We start from the raw sequence: 21,891 nt of genomic DNA, 5'->3' as shown, positions 1-21,891 counted from the left end.
TATTAAAGAAAAAGAAATATTAAAAAAAATTAAAAAAAACATGAAAAAATATTAAAAAAAAACAAATATTAAAGAAACTTCTTAAAGCAATACAAATAAGTTCCATTTTTGATTTCCTGTTGATATTTGACGTTATTAATTTCGACCTATTATGCGCCAGCACTCATAAGCGTGATTATGTAAATTTTTTTATTGATTTCTTTTCATGTTTTTTTTTTATTATTTATTTTGCTAAAAGCACACCAAAAGAAAACAAACCAAAATTACACTACAGTGTCGCCAATAGTTCTTTGTACACTTTTTTTTTGTTTTATCCGAGCACTGCTTGACAATTTACCAAATAAACAGAGGAAAAAATATAGAAAATAATTAAGGTAAAAATAGAGATATCGCAAACACATCAGCTTTGGAGGCAAAAGTATGGAAAAAAACCTGACGTGCAGCGTCGTTCGTTGCCACTGGTGAACCACATTTAGACGCGCGTTCCTTTTTTGTGCCTCCATCACAAGGCAATTCCACTAGCGGCGGTGTGGATATCAGTGCTTCCATATCTGGAGGCTATGTATGGCATATGGATTTTGTGCTGCGCGCAGCTGAACCGCAAGCAGTCGACAAGAAGTCGACAAGTAAGCGTTGCGTCATTTCAATTCAGTTTTACCATTGCGCACAAACATACAAACATACATACAGAGCGATTTTTGTAAAGGGTGGTTAAATTTCAAGGACCGATGTTGAATGTGAACCACACCTAAACGTCAAGTTCTTTTCTGCATTTCATTTGACATTTTTCAATTTCAGACTAACTCAATTTGAACCATGGTAAGATACACAATCGAGCAACGCGTTAAAGTTATTCAGGTTTATTATGAAAACGGGCGTTCAAATCCAAATGCATTTCGCGGACTTCGTGAAGAAAATCATCTTCAGTGATGAGGCACATTTTCACCTCAGTGGATTCGTCAATAAGCAGAATTGCCGCATTTGGGCCAATGATAATCCAAGAGTGATTGCCGAAAAAGCAATGCACCCACCCACAAAGAGCGACTGTTTGATGCGGTTTATGGGCAAGCGGCATCATTGGGCCGTATTTTTTCTAAAATGAGGCCGGTCAGGCAGTTACAGTGAATAGTGTTCGCTATCGTGAGATGATAACGAACTTTTTATGGCCCGAATTGGAAGAAATGGATGTGGACGATATGTGGTTTCAACAGGACGGTGCCACTTGTCACACAGCTAACGAGACAATGGCTCTTTTGCGCGAAACATTTGATGGCAGAATAATCTCACGTCGCGGCGATGTCAATTGGCCGCCAAGATCATGTGATTTGACACCGTTGGACTTCTTCCTTTGGGATTATTTGAAAGAAAAGGTGTACGTTGATAAGCCAGCAACATTTAAGAGCTAAAGTATGAAATAATTCGGCACATTAACGGCATAGAACTTCAATTATGCCACAGCGTCATCGAAAATTTGGACTATCGATTGGAGGGGTGCCGCCGAGGCCGTGGCCGCCATTTGGCCGATATTTTGTTCTATACATAATTCAGCTATACCAATATTATCATACTAAAGAAAAGTGACATTAATTTCTTAAAAAAGTTGTATTTTATTCAAAATCAATACCGGCCCTTGAAACTTAACCATCCTATAGATAAGGAACTATTTGCATTTCGTGGTCTTTGGAGGTGTGCCGTCCAGGCCGCGGCAGTTATTTGGCCGATATTTTATTTTATACGTAATTGAGCCATACCAAACCTCCGAGTGTATTTCTGCCATGAAAAAGCTCCTCATAAAAATATCTGCCGTTCGGAGTCGGCTTGAAACTGTAGGTCCCTCCATTTGTGGAACAACATCAAGACGCACACCACAAATAGGAGGAGGAAGCTCGGCCAAACACCTAACAGAAGTGTACGCGCCAATTATTTATTTTTTATTTAGTATTATCATAATAAAGAGAAATGACAATAATTTCTTAAAAAAATTGTATTTTATTCAAAATTAACACCGGCCCTTGAAACTTAACCACCCTTTAGTTGTTCGGCTACAGCCGCTACAGCTCTACGGCTGGTTGTGACTCTACTTGTCTATGATTTTTTGTTTTGCTTGCACGATCTTGATAGCTTCTCGGTGTACACTTGAATGATCATTTCTATTTAAATGGCTTTGTCAGCCAAAAAGAGCTCAGAAATCAGAGGGAAAACAAAATTTTAAATAAAATAATCAGAAAAAAAAACGAAAAGTAATAAGCAAAAAAGCACTAAAAATCTGAAAAACAAAGAGTTGTGCATGAAAAAAAAATAAAATAAAATAAATAAAAATCTGTCGCCAGTCAAATTTTAGAAAATCTCTGAGCTGTAAAGCTGTAAGAATTGCGCGGCCAAACTTTGGTAGCATCGAAAAAAGAAAAAAACCCAAAGCAAAAAAAATCAAAATGCAGCTTAAAGGTGTGCTGCTCCCATTAACCGCTACGTTACAATAAATATAAAATAGGAAAAATAAATAATAATTATAATTATCAATTGAACTAAAGTCGCGACGCGTCGCAAGTCTAGCCGGTGCGCTGATAAGGCTAGGAAGCTAGCAAGCCAACTGACGGCAGAGCGCAGAGCTGCGCGCACGGCTGAACAATGAAACAAGAAACCGAAAAAAACCAAAAAACAAACCAAAAAAAAAATCCAAAAAAAGCCTTTGCCTCACTTCAAGCCTTCAATCACTTGATTGACTTATGATTATAAAATTCACTTATTGTTTGCAGCAGCGCCTTATTGTTGTTATTGGCACTTATGTATGTATGTATGAGCGAGTTCGGAATCATTGATTCAAATTTAATTTCGTTTTCAAGCCCAGCCCAAGATAATTGAATTTTTTTTTTTTTTTACTTTTATTATTTTAAGATTTCTGAGTGTTTCAGTAACCAGCTTTTTTATCAAATTCGTTGCTTTTTTCAGACTATTTTTTCTTTTTGAGGAAAGAAATAAGAAAATATTATGGAAGCGGATATGGCGCGCATGTACCTATGCGCTTGTCTGCCGCTCCAAATGGTGAATGAATAAATGCGTGTTTTTTACATTTTCCCTCTTTTTAATTTCCATTCAATAAATCTCCAATATTCCTCTATGCGTGGGTGGCTCCTTGACGTGGTTTTGACAGCCAATAACTGGTTGCGCGGAGCAGCATTCTATTTAGCTGGCTGTCTGTTTGTTTGTGAGTGCGTAAATATGTATGCATGGGCATGCATATGAAGTGTGGATCAATAGCGCTATAGAATATTTTGCGCGATCGTGGATGCGAGGGTGGAGTGGCTTATTGCTTGTACTTCTTGTTTAATGCCGGAATTCGGATAGCAGTCGCAAGTCAAAAGTCATCATTGGAAGCTGCTAATCAGCAAAGTGACTACTAACGGCTATTGTAATCTGCTAAGTGACACTTAGTAGCACATTTAATTTTATGTTTTTCATAAAAAGTTTTGCAGCAACGAAATTAAATTTTTTTTTATTTTTTTTTTTTTGTATTCCATAGCTCCTAGCTAGAAGGGCCACAATCAATACTCATATCAAACCTTGAAGGGTGGATGGATGGACGAAGCATGGCGTTATTGACCACTACCTAACTCAGATACTCACCGGACCCGGCAGCTTTCATGAATATCTACACCGTTTCCAGCTGGCCGACAGCCCTTTTTGCACGAGTTGCTTGATTACAGTCGAGAGCGCCAGAACATGTGGCCTTTCACTGCAGACGTTTCAGTGAAGAACGTGCAATGTTGGCGAAGGCATTCGAACGCCCGCCATCCCACGCAAGATTTGTCCAGGATATGTGCTCGACCATCACTAAATGGGACGCCGTTCGCAAAAACGTTCGCGGCTACAGTCTTGACGAGGCTCAATCGCATTGACTGGGAAAGGAAAGCCCAGAAACGACAGCAGCAGTTTCTACTGCAGCAACAACACGGGCAGCACCAGCAGTAGAAGCTGTAAGATGGACTAAGTATTCGACTGTTTCCACGACAGTCGGTTCTAGGTTACCGAAACGACCCGGATTTATATCCGGCCAAGGACTGTCACTCCAGCAGCATTCCCTGTATGTAAATATGGGGAATGTTTAAGCTGCTACAACAACAACAACAACTAAGTATTCAATACGATTCAAATATTAAATCAATTAGATAGCAAGGCCAGCTAGATTATTTCTTATCTAATCCAGCTAAGTCATAATTCGACAGTTCTTAGGAGAAAAGGAAAAAAGAAATATACAAAATTCAAAAAAAAACCTTATAAATATAAAGCCTATTCCTTTATTAGAAACTTTTGGTACCTTTGCTAGCAGGTGGCCAGTGGAGATAAACAGTTTTAGACAAACCGACGACAGAAGACACAGACGCTTGAGCCAAACACTCACAACAGTACCAAACTGAAGACAAGATAATAGTTTGTGAGTATCGGACTATTGCATATTCTCCGATGTTTCATTCACCCTACAACCGTTTTCGAAGACAGTGGGAGTAATTATAAACATCGCATTTTATTTAGAAGAATGTCAGGAAGAAAGCAGTAAAACTCTGAGGCTAGAAAACAAAAAGAAAAAAAATTTAAATCAAGTTACGAAAATGGTAATCTGGTCACACTGGCCACCAACTGCACAAATTAGCCGATATTAAGAAATTCGCTGAGAGCAAAGTAACGGTACCACGATAAGTGCCACCTCCATCGCTATTCAGCTATTCACGGCATAGATAATAAGATGCGAAACTCTTTCATTTTGTGTGAGAGCATGCCACTCCCTGCGCTGATGAACAGCTGATAGCATGATTCAATAATAAAAGGTAAGCAGCTTTCTCATTTCCTCTTGACAAATCGGCTCCCTTAGCAAGACACTGGGTTGCTAACTCTAAAAATTTTTAGCAAAAGTGGAAGAAAAGTAAAATTTGTAGTAAAACATTTTGTTTTCAAAAGGGTTTTTAAGCACAAGAATTTGCTCAGTATGTCCATAACCAAAGCGATATGGAAAACTTCCTGACATACAGCTTAAATCAGGATATGTTAGAGCATCTTTTTGGGGCAATGAACGTGAAAGATGGACGTTTTGACAATTTGAGCACGATGCCTTTCAAATATAGGTTGGGGAAGTACTCACTTTACTTTAAAAATAAATAAGTTACCCACAAGAGCTCCTTTAACAATGTGTAATTAATCACAGCCTCCGGATGGCAGATGGTTATTTATGAGGATATTTTTTATGGCAGAAATACACTCGGAGGTTTGTCATTACCAGTCGAAGGGCGACCGCTATTACAACCAACATTTTCTATCATTTGGTGATTCACTATATAAAGGTTTAAATGTTAACAGGAGTTGAGAGAAGAAGATCCAATATTTTTGCATAACCTCAAAAGGACCAAAAAATGAGATTTGCTCTTTCAAAACATCAAATTTTATAAAAATCTACAAATTTTCAATAACAAAGGTTTTAGCTTCTCAGCATAAGCTTTGAATGCAAGAGTGACCTTTTTCAACCATTTTTTCAATTATACAATTAATTTAGCTAGCTGGATTTTTTGAAAGCTTTTAATAAAAAGAAAAAAACACCAAACCTAAAATTCTCGTATTATGGGTATAAAAACGCACTAAATTTATTGCGAAGAACAAAGGATTGGCAAAATAGGTATAAGTGAGTTCTTTTTACAGACCAGCCAGCACCACCTCACCTAACCTAAAGGCTTGGCAACACTGCGCAACTAAACTAATATGACGTCATGCACTCGCTGATGGGCACAATTTTGTTTTTATCATATCAGCGTGAATAGGCCGCCAAGAGCATGCGGCTGGATTACTATTTTTTACTATTTTTTTTTATTATAACAAAATTTAATAGACTAAAAATTGTGATTATAAGCCTTTCGCAGTGAGCATGGAACGGGAAGTCCACTATTTCTGAGACTACATCAGATGGCACTGTCCCTCAAGCTTGGTCTGAATGCCTTGTAAGAGTGATGAGCTTATTTATTTCATATAAGTAAATACAAGTGGGCAGAAAAAAGCGAACTATTTCTAAATTGTATTAACACTACTAACAGGTAAAAATGGGAAATAGAGCACTAAATAGTGTGGGCAGAATATATTATATAAAGAACTAGGCCATAGCGAAGTCAAAGTTATTTTAAGAATGTCCTAGAAAAATTTTTAAATCATGGATTTTTAAAGCAGGCAGGAACTGCATTGGGCTAAATGGTCTGCACAATAAAAAAAAACTGTTTTTTGTATAACTTAAATGAGAAGCAAACAATCTAACATTTTTTTTGGTGAGGCCCAATATTAAAACAATACCGCTCTACTTTTTTTGGAAATACCGTACAGTACTATCTCGATAATCCGGACACGCGGTAGTCCGGTCACATCTATAATCCGGACAACTGCATAATTCGGACAGTTTAACATTTTCTACTCTATAATCCGGACATTTTTCAAATTTGCTTCGCAATATGTACATACATATGTATTTTAATTTTTAATTTGCTTTGTGAGTTTTTCGTAAAATAGCAGTACTTTAACAACAATATATGTATACGAAATGCAACAACATAAATCACGCGTTGTGTTTATTCTTTAGTGACAAACTGAATTGAGTGGACATTATTATTATGAGCAGTGGAAAATTTAATAAAGGGGGTCATAAAACCCTTACTCTTCAGAAAAAATGTGAAATTTTAGATCTCCTTGAAAAAGGAAAATCATTAAGATGGTTTGAAACAGAATTTGGTGTCAACAAATCTACTGTTTTTGACATAAAAAAGAAACGTGATGCCATTAGAAAATTCGCGACTAAATTTGAAATGAAATAGTACATACTAAATAAAAAAAATGTTTGATTATGTACAGATGTACATATTATTATGTAAGTATGATTGTACTGTATTTAATAAAACTATTTATGTAATATACATACATATATCTGAATTGCGTTATGTTCATTTCAAAAAAACAACGTTTAGTTGGAAAACAAAAATCATCTATAATCCGGGCACCCCCATAATCCGGACGACCCCTAACATTAAGGGTGTCCGGACTATCGAGATAGTACTGTACTTAGTAATACCGAAAAAGTGTTCATGTTTTAAATGCAGTAAAGATTTTCAATGGAAAAATTTAGTCAATTTTATTACTAGTCCTTAGTAATACTGAAATGCTTCATGTTCCAAACACAGTAAATGATTTTTAATGGAAAAATTTAATCAATTTTATGACTGGTGATTTAAAGTACAGACAATTTATTATATAGTAATAATTTTGTAAATAAATATCCACCTAATTTTTCCGGCTGGCGACTTTAAAGTCAATGCCGTAGCTGCATTTAAATGAAAAAAAAAATATTTTAAATAGTTTTGTAAGACATTTGTGAAAAATAAATGAATCTATCTATCTTTCTATAAACATAAATATTTATAAATAGCAAAATAAAATTAATCCTACTTTGTTACCGAAATGTCTCGTCTTTCGCCCACTCTTGTCACTGAAATAAACTATTTTGAATTTTTGTGGCGCAAAAAATGACACGCTCACCACAAATTCGCGCATCTTAGCCACACTACTTTGACACTTTTTCAAACCTCAAATTTCCCAGCGAAAAATATGACTTTCTTTAATTTAAAACGAATGCCATTAAAATTTTGATAAAATTTACGTCCGACTACCATTAGAATCCACTAAAAAAAACAGGTACGTTGCGGTTTTGCCCAACTCACATTTTATTCTTATCGATACAAGTCAATTATGTGGCGAAGAAAGAATGTCTGCGTATAAACAATGAAATTATAGACGCATACCCGCAAATATATACCCAGCCAGTTTTATTGTTATGCTATTTTTCGTTTGAAAAGCAATCGAAAGCAAAAAATATTTGTATTAGGAAACCCTTTCTATGATTTAAATTAACATTTCTCACTGAATTTCCAATACCTGCGCGTAATTTGTACGACGCCTGCTTTTATACGATTTGTAAGCGCTACACTCATTCATACATACATTCATGTATGTGCACGTTGTTGTTGGTTGTTGTAGTGTCCAACATGTGTATCATGCATGCGGTGATTATTGTTAGTGTTCTTTTTTTTCTCTCTCTTTTTTTGTTTTTTTAATTTATTCAATATGCAAATCGACGGCCAGCAAAACGGTGGCTGAGCGCAGCATCAAAGTGGAAGTGAGAGCCAATAACCAGCGTTGGAGCGGTGGTTTGGGGGAGGTTGAGGAAGCGCAATAAGCAGTGATGCTTCGTTTTCATGATCAATAATTAATAAAGCTAAGAATATATTGATCGTGTTTGTCGGCTGCTTGGTCACTTGCTTTGCTGCGCTGTTTGGTTGGTTGGTTGGTTGGTTGGCTTGCGCGGTTGCCGCTGCTGCTGCTGCGGCTGCTAAACAAAATACTACAAGACATTAATATTGTAACTTTGGCAGAAATATAAGAAATAATTTATAGCAGCTATTAAGAATTCAGCATGTCCAACGCTCCGAAACACCAATACGCACACACACACACACATACGCATGCAGATGGCTTGAATAAACACGTTAAGCCAACAAAAAGGGGTCCCATGAAAGCGACGCACGGCGGTCGGACGGTCGAATGGTTGGACGGACAATATCGTTGCTGGTGTCTGTGGCAGCAATGAGAGTGGCCCCAACAGCGTTAGTAACGACGGCTACGGCTACTACTTACAAAAAACGTGTGAATAATGTGTCGGCATTTTAATATGTTAAGCGACGGTTAATATTATTGGATTTTTGTTTAGTGCCCACACCGCAACGGATACGACAGCGGATCACAGCGGAGCGTCACGAAAGTGATCGGAGAAGGCGGAAAAGCAGCCGCGCATTGCTTTGCTTTCCTTCTGTGCGTTCTGTTCTGCTCTTTTCCTGATTTCGAGTTTTGTGCTGAAATTTTCTTCTCTTTCTAGTTTAATAAAATTTGTTTTTCATAACGCATATTTGTTTTTTTTTTTGCTTATATTTGCTTGAGTAGTTCGCATACTTTTTTTATTTTTATTTTTGCATTGACCATTTCTACGAAGATTTCTTCATTGTTTTTAATTGTTTGGAAGTCTTGGAAATCGTTATGACTAATTGCATGCTGCATATTTGCATATTAAGTGCCGAAATTGTGTTTTATGAGTCTACACGCACGATAATGTGCATAACGCGCGCTTTGCTTTGAGTTACTGGGTTTGTTTTATTCTTAATTTTTTATTTTTTTCATTTTTTTTACGTTTCATATTCTTAATTTTTTAAATTAATTAGCTTCAACACATTTTTCATTTTAATGTGCTTTAAGACAGTTTCGCGCGAATATTCCTATGCTATAAATGGCTATTAGCTAAGTTAAAACGATTTTGTCACAGCTAAATTTTAAAATTAACAAAAAAAACCGTTATAACCAAATCAGCTAAAAATAAACATTTTCTAGTTTACCTATCCCAATTGAGTAGTAAAGTTTCACTTTTATCGGCGCAAAAGGGGATGATACCCAACATAAACTGAACTCATTATAACCGCAGAGTGTGTGAGTTCACACATTTAAACGCAATTCATATAATTTATGGGCAATCTATCAATTGAATATTGCCCAATATTCTGTTTTCAAGTTGCTCATTGGTAGGTGTAGTAGTAAACTGATTTCATAAGTTTTCCATAGAAGAGAACAGGAAATTGTGTGTGAATTTATTTATTTTAACTTAATATTTATAACCTTTAAAAAACCGACAAGAAGAAGAAATTATACAAAAAATTGTATACCAGTTTATGATACTTCACTTTATTGTAAACATCGAAAACTACGCTAGTTTACCTACAGTTGTCCCGGTGTATATTAGAATGAAGGTTAGGTTAGGTTACCGAGCTTGCTTGTCTTAGACAAGTCACTCGGTGGCTTTAAGATCGATTGTGATACCTGCATTTGATTTCCATTTCCTATATTAGAACGAATCTTAGCATAAATTGCTCAGCTGCTGCGGCTTTCGGCGCTTACGGGTTCGAATTAGTGTCATTGCATAAAAACTGCTGCTCCAAACTAAGTGGTGGAAATACTAGAAAATTTGAAAGTAACGAAATTTTACACTCCCTCAGCTTTTGTAGGCTTTGCAACCCTATGGAGTCCTTGTCGCAATCAGCGGAGTCGAATATTACTAATAACAGGCAAGCTGGTGATTAGGACAATAATGCAATCAATGACTCTGTCTATATTTTATAAATAATTTACATTTGAGGCAATCAAACGAAAGGAAAAACTATTTCATATGCGAATATTCACTATAATTTACATTAATTTGAAACAACCAAACGATTGCAAAAACTATTTAAAAGCAAAATTCTTCACTTAAAAAGCGCAGAAAATATGCAGCTCATTTAAATTAAAACAAGTTTTACTTTCATTCCATGCATTGGAGCACATTTTGCCCGCCCTTCTGAGTTACCACTGTACCGAATCTCATCAGCAGTTCGCAATGCACAAATTGCAGCCGCTAGTATACGCGCACTCGCTCACCCGCTCACTCGCGCATAGCTACATACGCAACAGGATCATCAACATACATACATCCATACAAGCATAGTAGCTGCACTGGCTGCCGCCCTCTTGCCTTGCTGTCGTGCTAATATACCGCTACACTCAGCGGCGCTCTTCTTATCATCTGATGACATTCTCTTCGCTTATCACTCTCACATCGTGATAACTGCTGGGCAGCGTGACCTGAGATGCTCTTAGTGATAGGTGAAGATTATGTTTTCTCAATTGTATTAGATGGGTCACTGACCCAATACATGTAAATATGTATGTACATATGTATGAATCGTAATCATAACGTGTGCTTTTCAAAGGCAACGTATAACGGCGCATATCACAGCAAATATGAATATAAGGGACACAGAACTAAATGTTATGTACTACACAATTTAGTTGGGTTACAATTTTAAATTTCATGTTTTTATTCAAGTAAGTTTTGCATGTTGGTAAAGCCAAGTGGAAACGGCCACTCTGCTCATGCTCCATGCTTGATTCGTTGGCCAGTATATGAAGTAAAATGTTTGATTTGGATGGCATTTTTTTAGTCTGCCTACAAATATACATACACTTATATGTACGAGCTTAGAAACCTCAACCGTGAAGAGCACACGGAGAGTGGAGAGATTGTAGTTGGTGTGATATACATCTGACCGTTAACCGGCTCTCAGCGCTATGAAAAGAGCGGGCTGCCGAATCTTTTATGTCGTGACAGCCGAAATTACTCTCACAATTTTGCTTCGAATGACTAAATCTTGTAATCTATTATAAAGAAATAATATCATAATTGACGCCTACACTTCTGTTTGGTGTTTGGCCGAGCTCCTCCTCCTATTTGAGTCGTGCGTCTTGATGTTGATTCACAAATGGAGGGACCTACAGTTTTAAACAGACTGCGAACGGCAGCTATTTTTTTTTATGAGGAGCTTTTTCATGGCAAAAATACACCCGGAGGCTTGCCATTGCCGTTATTACAAAACACTTTTTTTTTAATTTGGAGACTCGAATATACGTACCCATTCCGCTATGGCGACCACCAAATCATCATATGAAACTCTCTCATTTTTCTGTTGAAAGCGGGAAGTAATTGTTTTTTTTGATCTGGCAACAAAACCGAATAAGTCCGACTTAGCTCAACTGACACACGAAAACTGAGCTACCACCATTTATATACTTACATATGAAGTGCACTAATTTTGATCGGAAAATATAAATTTCGTTGATACCAAAAAAATTAACTACAATAGAATGGAGTGGCTGCAAATTACAACGATTGTAACGGCAATAATGTAATAGAAATTAACAACAGTAAATGCTTGTGAAGGCAGATAAATTGACTCGGTGCGACGACTTAGTCGAATTGTTAACCAGACCTTATAAACGGATGGGGATGTAACCGTGTAAGAGCGAGTATTGACCAATTGTATCGAAAACCCCTTGTCTTGAGTGCATCTCCAGAACAGGAAGGATGACGACAACACTACACTCTGAAGACTACCTTTGGCAGTAAGGAGACATGCAACATACAAATTAGGTTGTTGAAGCACTGCGGGCGCCGAAAGAAACTCATCCATCTACCTTACCTTTTTTTTTTGAAAAAAAAAAAAATATGGCTACAAGTAAAAGTCGCCTACGACTATGTCACGCAATCTATGATTGAAAAACTGGAAAAATATTGCGTTAAGTGAAACATGGAAGTAAATTTAATGAAATCTGAAATGATGGTCTTTAGAAATGGTGATTAACTAGTCAAGGTTGAAAAATCGTGGTACAAAGGCAAAGAATCAAAATTGGTGGCAGAATATAAATTGAACCAATTGATCATCCAAAATGGCGTTTGTTAAGCAAGTAGAAGCCAGAAATATTCAGCAAAAGTTAGCATTAATTGTTCATGGACCAATTTTTTAGCTAAGCCATACGTTTCATACAAGCCAAATTGGAAGAAGTAAATAAACTTCAGCGTTATTTTATTTAAAAAAATTCAAATAACCTGAATTCCCCACGAATTACGCAATAACGCTAGAAACTATCGTGAAAAATAGCGAAAGGACTTGACATGAAATATAAGTAGATTTGGAAAACTATATACCATACAGGGGGAGGGAAGGGGGACAGGAAAGGGGAAGGAACGAGACAGAATATCCAGGGCTTGGATTAGAGAATTTGAGGATGACGACCAACGAGTGGCGTTTTACGTTTGTGTTAACCGCTTCAAGCTGCTGATGAATTTCTCCAGATTTCTTTGATATTTAAGTCCGCCATATCCGCTGGTGTAGCGCGAAAAAGTGAGAGAGCTCAGATGTTTAAACCTTGCCCCAACGAGAGCCGGGCAGCTGAAATGAAGGTTCTGAGATGATTTCACTTCGTCCTCCAGATAGCTTCTGTCGAAAGGGCTTGACGCAATGCCAAGTCTCGCCGCATGGACACCTAACGGCCAGTGTACGGTGAGGTTGAAAAGAAAAATATCGATCCAGCTGGTCTAAGAGTGACGTATGAAATTTTGAGTTTATTTACTAGTAATAGAAAGGATATTTCATAGGAAATATACCTTTGACTACACAATGAAAGACACTTTGAAATGTAATTAAATGTCTTCTGAATATACAAAAAGTTGATTAAAAACAAAAACTTGTAAAAATGTTTATGTAAAAATGTAAAATTTACTAAAAAAAAATTTTGAAGGAATTAAATTAATTGTAAACCATGACTTTTACAAATGAAACAAAGAATTACTACTCCTTTTTTTTAATTTTATTTTTAATTTTTTTTACTACTAGTCATCTTCGCAGAAAATCACGCTTTCTATGTAGCAAAATATCTTAATTTTTTCTGCAATGCGTTTATAATAAATAATATAAATAATTTTAATGAAAACCATTTTGATCACACAAAAGAAATTCTTAGAGAGGGACTCTGTTAGGGAAATGCTTTAAAATATACCTCCAAATAAGCAAATCTCTCCTTAAGCCGACTTAGGCGGTTACTGCTTGTGGCCACAGAAATTTGGTAGTTATGTGGCTTAAATGTTCCCGAGTTGCTGCGGTAGCTGACAAACTAACGAGTGGCCCGCAGGTACATGCGCCGTCGGACATATGCACCTATACATACAAATAATATTATATGTAAATATGAATGCTTAGATAGGCACGCATAAATACACCAAAGCAGTAAATTAATGCATCCGCCAAATAAATGAGGCGGCTTTTGTGAAATAGTCATTTTCGCGCAAATGTTTCATCTGTAAAAATGCAACTTATTTACGTCAAAATACGAATTGCGGTTAATTGTTTAGTTTAATTTTTTGCTTTACAGCTGATAGCCTCTGATGCTATTGCTGCATGACAACCCCAGTTTATATATAATAATAGATATTAATATAACATTGTATAAGCTTAATTAAAATAAAAATAAAAAAATAAAAAAGTTATGCTTTTGTAAAAATACGATAAAGCAGGTAAATTTTAATGATAAAATAATTTTTGGGTTAATTTGTTATACTTGAGAGCAACGATGAAACAATTTTTAGTGTTTTTTTCATTTGTTAACGGTAAACAGTGGCATAATTTGTTGCGTATCAAAGTGGAGATTCATAAGCCGCTGAATATGTGGAAAAGTCGCTTGAAGTCTTTTTGTGGAATATTTCTTAAGCGGGAACACCACTGCGATTTTTCAAAAAAATCGATTTTTGTTTTTTGCCTTTTTTTAAAATAAATATATTCAAAAATATGTAAAAAAATTTTAACCAAAAATCTTGAAAATTAACGAAGTTATACCCAACACAAATAAGTGCAGGTAACACTAGGCTGGATTCCGGGACATGAAGGACATGAGGGAAATGAAATGGCTGATGACCTTGCAAACCAAAGGAGTAAATATGCCACTTACTGGTTCTGAGCCTTTCTGTGGACTCACAACACACACTTTAATGAATTTCTTAGGAAATGGGAAGAAAGAAAATTTGCTGCACACTGGCTAAACTGTGCCGGTCAGCGTCAAGCCAAACTATTCCTACGTCCCAACTAAGGAATATCTGACAAGCTTCTCTCACTAAGCAGAGTAGAACTGCGTCTTTTAACAGGATATCTTACAGGTCACTGCAGCCTGAGGTATCATATAAATCATATTGGTCTATCTGAGACCAATGTCTGCCGCTTTTGCGAAATGGACATAGAAAGCTCAGAACATGTGCTATGTGAATGTCCTGCGTTGGGCAGACAGAGACTTCATCACCTTGGTGGTATCGTAGTATCTCCATGCAATCTTTGGAACAACAAACCCAAAATTGTGCTAAAATTTTGAAAAAAGCCTAAAACTCAAGGGTTACAAAATAGGCCTTTCACAATAGATCAGCTCTGGTCGCAGTGCGTAATGGCCTTCTAATAATAATAATAAAGTGCAAGTAGTGAGTTACAAAGGCCAATGGAAACATTAAACGCGTTTTTCTCATAACGACTTTTCTGAACAAGGTGACGTCGATTTCTCGAAGACTTATGAACCGATTTTAATTTTTGTAAATATATTGGCTACAGTCGTACCTAGCCGTTTTTTTTAATTCTAAAAATAAATTTTTTTCAAGCCTTTCGAAAACAAGAAAAGGGGGAAAAACACAAACTAATTTTTCAAAACTGCACTATTTTCTCAAACAAAAATATAAAAAAAGCCGCTACGTACGACGTGCGACAGTCGGTTCTACGTAACCGGAACGACCCGAATTTATATCCGTCCAAGGACTGTCACTTCAGCAGCGTTCCTCGTATATGCACGGGGAATGTTTGTACTGCAATAACAACAACTACGATAGCCATTGATGTATAGATTAATAATTTTTTTGGTTTTTTGCGATCAGATGATTTTTCACCGCTGTATCGTGGCCACCAGGGTGCATCAGTTTTCTATGACGTCACTGCATTAATATACAATATATTAATAAAAATTTCATACTTTTTAATAAAAATTTGTGTCAGTATGGTTGAATATATGCTAAATAAATTATAATTTGTCCGATCCTCAAATAATTATTGCTACTTAATTATAAAACAAAATTCATGAAAATCACTTAATTTTCACGCGTTCACAGTGGTGTTGCCCCTTAAGCGAGTTCATAAAGTTACTCTAGAGTAATTCATTCTAGCACCCGCATGAAATGCTTAGGAGCTCCGCAATATGAGAAGGCAGAAGGTCTCTCGCGGTTTGAGCTTCAGAGCTGACTTAGATTTGCAAAGGACGCTGGGCTATTACAATAACTGTTTGACTCATAAGTTAGGTTAGGTTGAAGCGGTTGTCCACTGTGGGCCACACTCAGGCTCATGCCTCATTGTGATCCCCACGCGGCTTCACTTGTCCTTGTCCCTTGCCTTATCCCCTGTCTTATCCTTTGCCCTTATCCCTTGCCCTTATCCCTTGCCTTATCCCTCCAAAAACCAATGTGCACTTTTCAAAAATTTTGTAACATCCTTAACATCCGACAGAGCCGAGATCTTTCAATTCATTAAAGGATTGTCTACCCCGAAACGGCACGTACCTACGTCTGGTTAGAGCAGGACAGTCACACAGAAGGTGCGTGATCGTCTCTTTAACTCACAAGTCGGTACTAATAAATTTGATATCGCTTTCTTCCGATGTTACTTTTGCTTCAAAAAGCGGAGCAACTGAGACTATCGATGACACAAAACCTCAATATGTCAAAAGGCGAAGACTCCCGACGCAGGAACCAATTGTTGTCAATAAACACAAGCGCGGCACAAATAGAGACATAAGAAAACGAACCTATAGCAGAAAACTGACTACAAATACGATGGGCCCAGATGTAGGTGCATAGAACTGGTCCCACTTCATGGACGCCGTTCTTGGCGCTCCCGAAGTAATGCAGAAAGTAGTCCCGGGAAGGGAGTCTCCCTAGAAGAGGAGGAAGGAGTGTTTAGTGAACACATCACTCAACGCAGTAGACGACGGTCGCTGTCAGTGCGAAGGCATTTTGAACCCTACTTCACTTACCAAAAACAAAAACAAACTAAAAACCTGCTTCTCAGCTGACCTGCTTTTGGGTGATTGAAATTCAATCATCCTGGCTCGGTTCTCACTATTTAAATACGGCTATGGAGTTAGTTAGCCGCTATATGTGTAGTTATAGGATGATTCAAGGGCGATGCAGATTTTCAACAGTAATTATTTTCTAAATAAATTTTAAATTTAAATAATTTTTTTTTTAATTAAAAAAATTTTTTTTTTTGTTTCTTTTTCAGACAGAAGGTACTACAGGCTTCGTCGAACTTAGTTCTGAAGCTATATTCAGTTGAAGCTATATAAAGTTAAACTTTTAACTCTCCGTAGAACAGCTGTTTTAAAACCTTCGGTCTGAGTTTGGACTTATTTCGTGCTGTTCGAGGATCCTTTTGAAAAGATTATATCCATAAATCGATAGAAAATCAAATTTTAGGAAGCTACCTGGCAGCTCAAGTCGTTAGCTGCAATAGAAATTTGTTAAATTCACGTGCAAAGTCGACAAAGTCTGGCCTGAACCAGGTGTCCAACGGAGGTTAATTAAAATGGTTGATCTGCAAGCAGTGCATTTCAACATAACGGCATATTTTCAGCTAAACGATTACTGGAAATCCCCATACCATTCAAGAAAAGCCTTTGAATCCACAGGCATCTCACTACTCGGTGTGGTTTTTGAGCTCGCAGAGTCGTAGGACCACATGAAATGTTGCTTGCAGCGTTGCTACGGTGAACACTGAACGTCACAGCGACTTGAAAACAAACGTGGACTTTAAATTACGAGAACATCGGCAAAATGTGGTTTCCATAGGACGGTGTCACTTGCCAAATGGCGCATGAAACAATGGTTTCATCGCAGGACGCATTAGCTCTCAAAACAATGAAGTTAAACGGCAGCCAAGAACTTGCGTTTTCGCACCATTCTTACTTACATTCCTACACTGGGGCTACGTGAAACTTGTGGTCTAAGTCAATATGTTCTAGACGCTTTCACAACTGAAGAACGAATGGATTATAAGGCCTCCGTTGGATACCTTTTTTAAAATCTTCGGTTGGGCATCCGGGTCTGGCCTTTTTTTGTGCTGTTCGACTATCCTTTCGAAAAGGTTATTTTCATAAATCGGTAGAAAATTAAATTTTAGGAAGCTACCTGGCAATTCAAGTCGTTATAAGAGAAATATGTCGTCGTCAGTTATAAGAGAAATATGTTGAATTCACGCGCAAAGTCTCGAGGAAAAGTCCGCCCAACGGAGAGTAAATGAAGTACAGCTCGAACTGTGTGAAAAAATCGTGGAACATTTTTGATATTCGCCTACTGTGAGCTGGACATTTAATGGATGTTGTTTTGTATACATGAGTGCCATGGGAAGAAAAAACATGTTGAAAAAACAAAAAAAAAAAAAATAATAATAATACAATAATTTCGGCAAATTTTGTGGTATAACAGAAAAAATCTCTCAAAAGAGAAAATTCTCTGGTCTAGTCTGAGTTCCATCATCAGCTTCGAAGCGCTTACAACAGTCGTAACTAGACAATTTTTTTGGCTCAGAGCCTGTTTTGCCACTCCCTTCTGCAGCCATCAAAGCCACTGTTAGCAAATGGGTTACTCTAACCCACAAGCGAGCATGGCAGGCTGAGACTGGTTGCAGTTGGATTAAATTGATGTTACCTGTCTCGTCCGACCGACTGTCGCAGTTCCTCCTGTCACTAAGCAGAGGGGACTGTAGGAGGCTGGTTGGACTGATCACGGGCCACTTTCTATGGGCAAAGCACATGGAAAAGGTGGGCTTCTCAGACAGTGTACGCTGTCCAGCGTGTGGAGAGGAGGATGAGAAGGCGGACCACTTTTTGTGCATTTGCCCCGCCTTCGCTCGAATCAGGCTTGAGGTCTTTGACACTGATGTGTTAAGAAGCGACCACCTTGGCTCCTTGGCATCATAAGATCTACTCAGATTTCTGCGGGGGTCGACTAGATTTAAAGACAATTTAAAGGGAATCCAAGTGTAGTACAATGGACTTAATTAATGTCTGAGTACTACACTTGCTAGTCTGTCCCGACAAGAAACAAAAAAAAAAAAAAAAAAAAACTAGCCAAAAACTAGTCTTCCTCCCCCTTACTTCCGTCACAATGGTACCTCAAAGCATGAATTGGGTTCCTTCGTCCCATTGAGCCAACTCTTTGGGCAACGATTACAACCTAACCTAACTAGTCAACGTTTGAATGTCGGTCCTACCCTATTTTCCCTGTCTTTCTTTTGCATTTCCTCTCGTAATAGTACCGCTAACGGACAAAGTTAAACTACGAGTCCAAGTGCGCGCGCCTTATCCTTGAGAGCGGCCCTGAAACTATTTTTGGTGTTTTACTATTTTCAGTGTTTTCTTCATCTGCCATCGGCAGACAGTTGCTGAATTTGTTGCGTATGAAAATCGAGATTCATTAGCTATTGGATAGTGAAAAGGTCGCTTGAAGTAGTTTTGCGGAATATTCCTTAAGCGAGTTTTTTCAGAAATCATCACGAGCGACGAGCACCGTTTCCAACTCTCACCATTTCCAAGACGGCCCCTGAAGTTTGACGAAGCAGTTTAATGTTTATCTCGATATTCGGCGACGAAAATGGCAATGAATTGGGCATACACTTCGGAAGCCTTATGGAGATATTGCAAAAGCAGCCTTAGACTAGTGGCCACAAGGAAGTTGCAGGCGCGGGAGCCTATCCAACACGTGGAGACGATTAGTTGAAATAGAAGCGCTTCAAGCAGGCCAACAAATCAAATTTCTAGCAATGAATAAACCTAAACCTAACTTTTTTGTTGAGGCTCTATATTCCGCCTAGGAACCACGGGAATATATGTATGGTATATATATATATAGACAATCGATAATCTTCGTACCCGCCATGAGGCAACCCAATTTCTACAAAAAGTTATCGCAAAGGACGCTGCTTACTCAAAACCTGTGACGGGGTGCCACACTTTTTTGTAGACGACAATGAAAACGTGGTGAGCGTCGCCATCAAATGGTAGCGGACCATGTTGAACCAGTTCTTAATATCTGAATCTTCCTCAGTAGAAGTTGGGGGATATACGGTTCTGGCAAGACGGCGCTATCGCTTACACAGCGCGAAACTAACACGAGATTCAGGCTCAGTTTTCTAGAATTTTTGATTTTTCGTATAGGTGGTTTTGGTTAGTCAACGATATCGCGCCACGATAACTGCCCCAGACTACTTTCGGTGGGACTATTTAAAGGGGTTTTTTCATACTAGTACAAAAGAAACTCTGAAAGTATTCGTTGCGTTACCAGCTGGTATTAGTAGAGGAAGAGGAAGGCCTCTTCTGCGTTGGAAAGATCAGGTGGAGAAGGGTTTGACTTCACTTGGTGTGTCCAATGGGCGCCGGTTAGCACGAGAAAGAAACGACTGGCGCGCTTTGTTGAGCTCGGCCAAAATCGCGTAAGCGGTTATCGCGCCAATTGAGAAAAAGAAAAGAAGTTTAATTTTTCATTTTTTTATTGTAAATAAGTCTTTGAGTCTCATTATTTTTCGTAGTTTCTTCATAATATCCGATCAAAGGTGGAGTAGATAAGCCCTCAGCAGGCAAAGGCGAACCGCCGAGTGTATTTCTGCCATGAAAAAGTTTCTTATAAAACTGCATAAGATTAGGCCTGCATTTTGCTCACTCCACTTTTTTGGTAAAATTTGCAGTACTAGATGCCCTCTGTGCAGGAAGCAGAAGCGAATGCTGTGAAAAACGTGCATCGTCTTGCATTAGCTTAAATAGTGTGAACCGCCACTGTGAATGCAAGCAAAATTAAAAAAAAAATATTCAGAAAGCAAAATCATTTAGGGAGCATCAAAATGATTTAGGAATAATCAAAATGATTTTGGCATCATCAACGTGCTTTTGGAATCATCAAAATGCTTTTGGCATCATCAAAATGATTTTAGGCAGTCTCCTTCACTCAAAACAAAAAAAAAATCGCTAAATTTCTATCGACATTTAAGATTTCCGACCTTAAACCTTCTTAGCGTCCACTACTTTTTGTTTGTTTCTGCTGCAGACTTACCAAACTTTTGTTGTACGTTGGAGCAGTTTCCCCCTAGGAGACGGCTCAGCTGCGTTTTGCGTTAGCGACGGCTGGTCACTTTTCGGGTATTCCAAATTTACAAATATCGATGCACAGGCCCACTGACGACTTAATTGTGAGCTTTTGCACTTGAAATTAAGTTTCAAAAGGTTTTGCTTTTATTTATTTATTTTTTATTTATTTACTTGTTTGTACACAAGCGAGCACAATGACACTTTAAAGAATTCTTTCTTTAATAATTTTTGTTTTCGCAGCAATTTTCGCTTAGGTTGCTAATCCAATGCTTTGTCTGTTTGTTGATATTTCGCACAAGCAATCACTTAGTTTATTAATTAATTAATATAATTTTGTTTACTTTTTCCCCCTTTTTTTTTGTATTTGTCTATCCATGCAGCTCGTGCGTATTGCTTTTTCGCGAGCTATGAACACATAATAGAAATCTGCACTGCGATTTCATGCTTTTAAATCCTCTTCTTCACTTTTTTGCCTCTTTTCTAATTCATTCATTTATGTATCTCTCTTGGGTCTGCTACTGTTTAGTTCTGCATGCAGATTTTACCACTTTTATATTGCCAAAATTTGTTGTACCTGTTTCTTTGCAGGTTTTGCAAAAACCTTTCGGTTATTTCGCACACTTCTTCTTCACCAAGTTCACCAAATGTGATCGAGATTAACGCTCCAAACTCGGCGGTTTTTGCACTATTCGAATATTATTTAGATTTTTTTTGTTTCGAAAACTACGCGCCGAATTTCAATCTGCGTAAACTGTAGGCATGAACCGCGGCCTTACAATAATAATAATAATAATAAGAATATGGACTACGGTTACGGCAACAGGCGAAAGACGGTGGTTAAACGCAGCGGAAAACGATAACAACGCCAACGGTAAACTCTCCACAAACACCGAGTGAACTCTATGAACGTAACTTTTGGACTGACTGCGGTGCTGTGTACAAACAAGCAACACCTTTGTGTGTGGTTGCTGTTGGTCGATGGAAAACCAGATTCGTTTAAGCGTGGATGTATGTGTGGATGTGTGCGTGTTGATTTTGTTGCTTTAGTGTGGGTAAACGAAGCAGGGTTGTTGACTACTCTATATATGTAAAATATATGAATACCCAGAGAACGCGTGTAAGAGTAAGAGAGCAGGCGAGAGAGAGTGCACGCAAAAGTATGTCGCCGTTATTGCTTGTACCAATCAGTTCGAAAGAGTAGGCACTAAAGCGATGAGTGCTCGCGCCGTGCATTGAATAGGAATA

The 21,891-nt window shown here is 37.7% G+C and overlaps 1 protein-coding gene across 2 annotated transcripts in view; it reads right to left on the bottom strand.

Annotated features, from left to right (window-relative positions):
- The window catches only part of LOC128857102 (homeotic protein ocelliless), an 89,832-nt gene extending 68,234 nt beyond the window's left edge, over nt 1-21,598 (bottom strand). The window contains exon 1 of one of the 2 annotated variants that reach the window (XM_054092679.1): nt 20,612-21,598. The gene's annotated coding sequence lies outside the window, so the exon portion shown is untranslated. The remainder of the gene's footprint in view (nt 1-20,611) is intronic. The other variant, XM_054092678.1, reaches the window with a different exon arrangement.
- Nucleotides 21,599-21,891: the final 293 nt, after the last annotated feature.

Source organism: Anastrepha ludens, chromosome 3 (assembly GCF_028408465.1).
Source record: "Anastrepha ludens isolate Willacy chromosome 3, idAnaLude1.1, whole genome shotgun sequence".
NCBI lineage: Eukaryota > Metazoa > Arthropoda > Insecta > Diptera > Tephritidae > Anastrepha > Anastrepha ludens.
The sequence above is the reverse complement of the archived record's forward strand: the minus strand, read 5'-3'. Positions and strand labels throughout refer to the sequence as shown.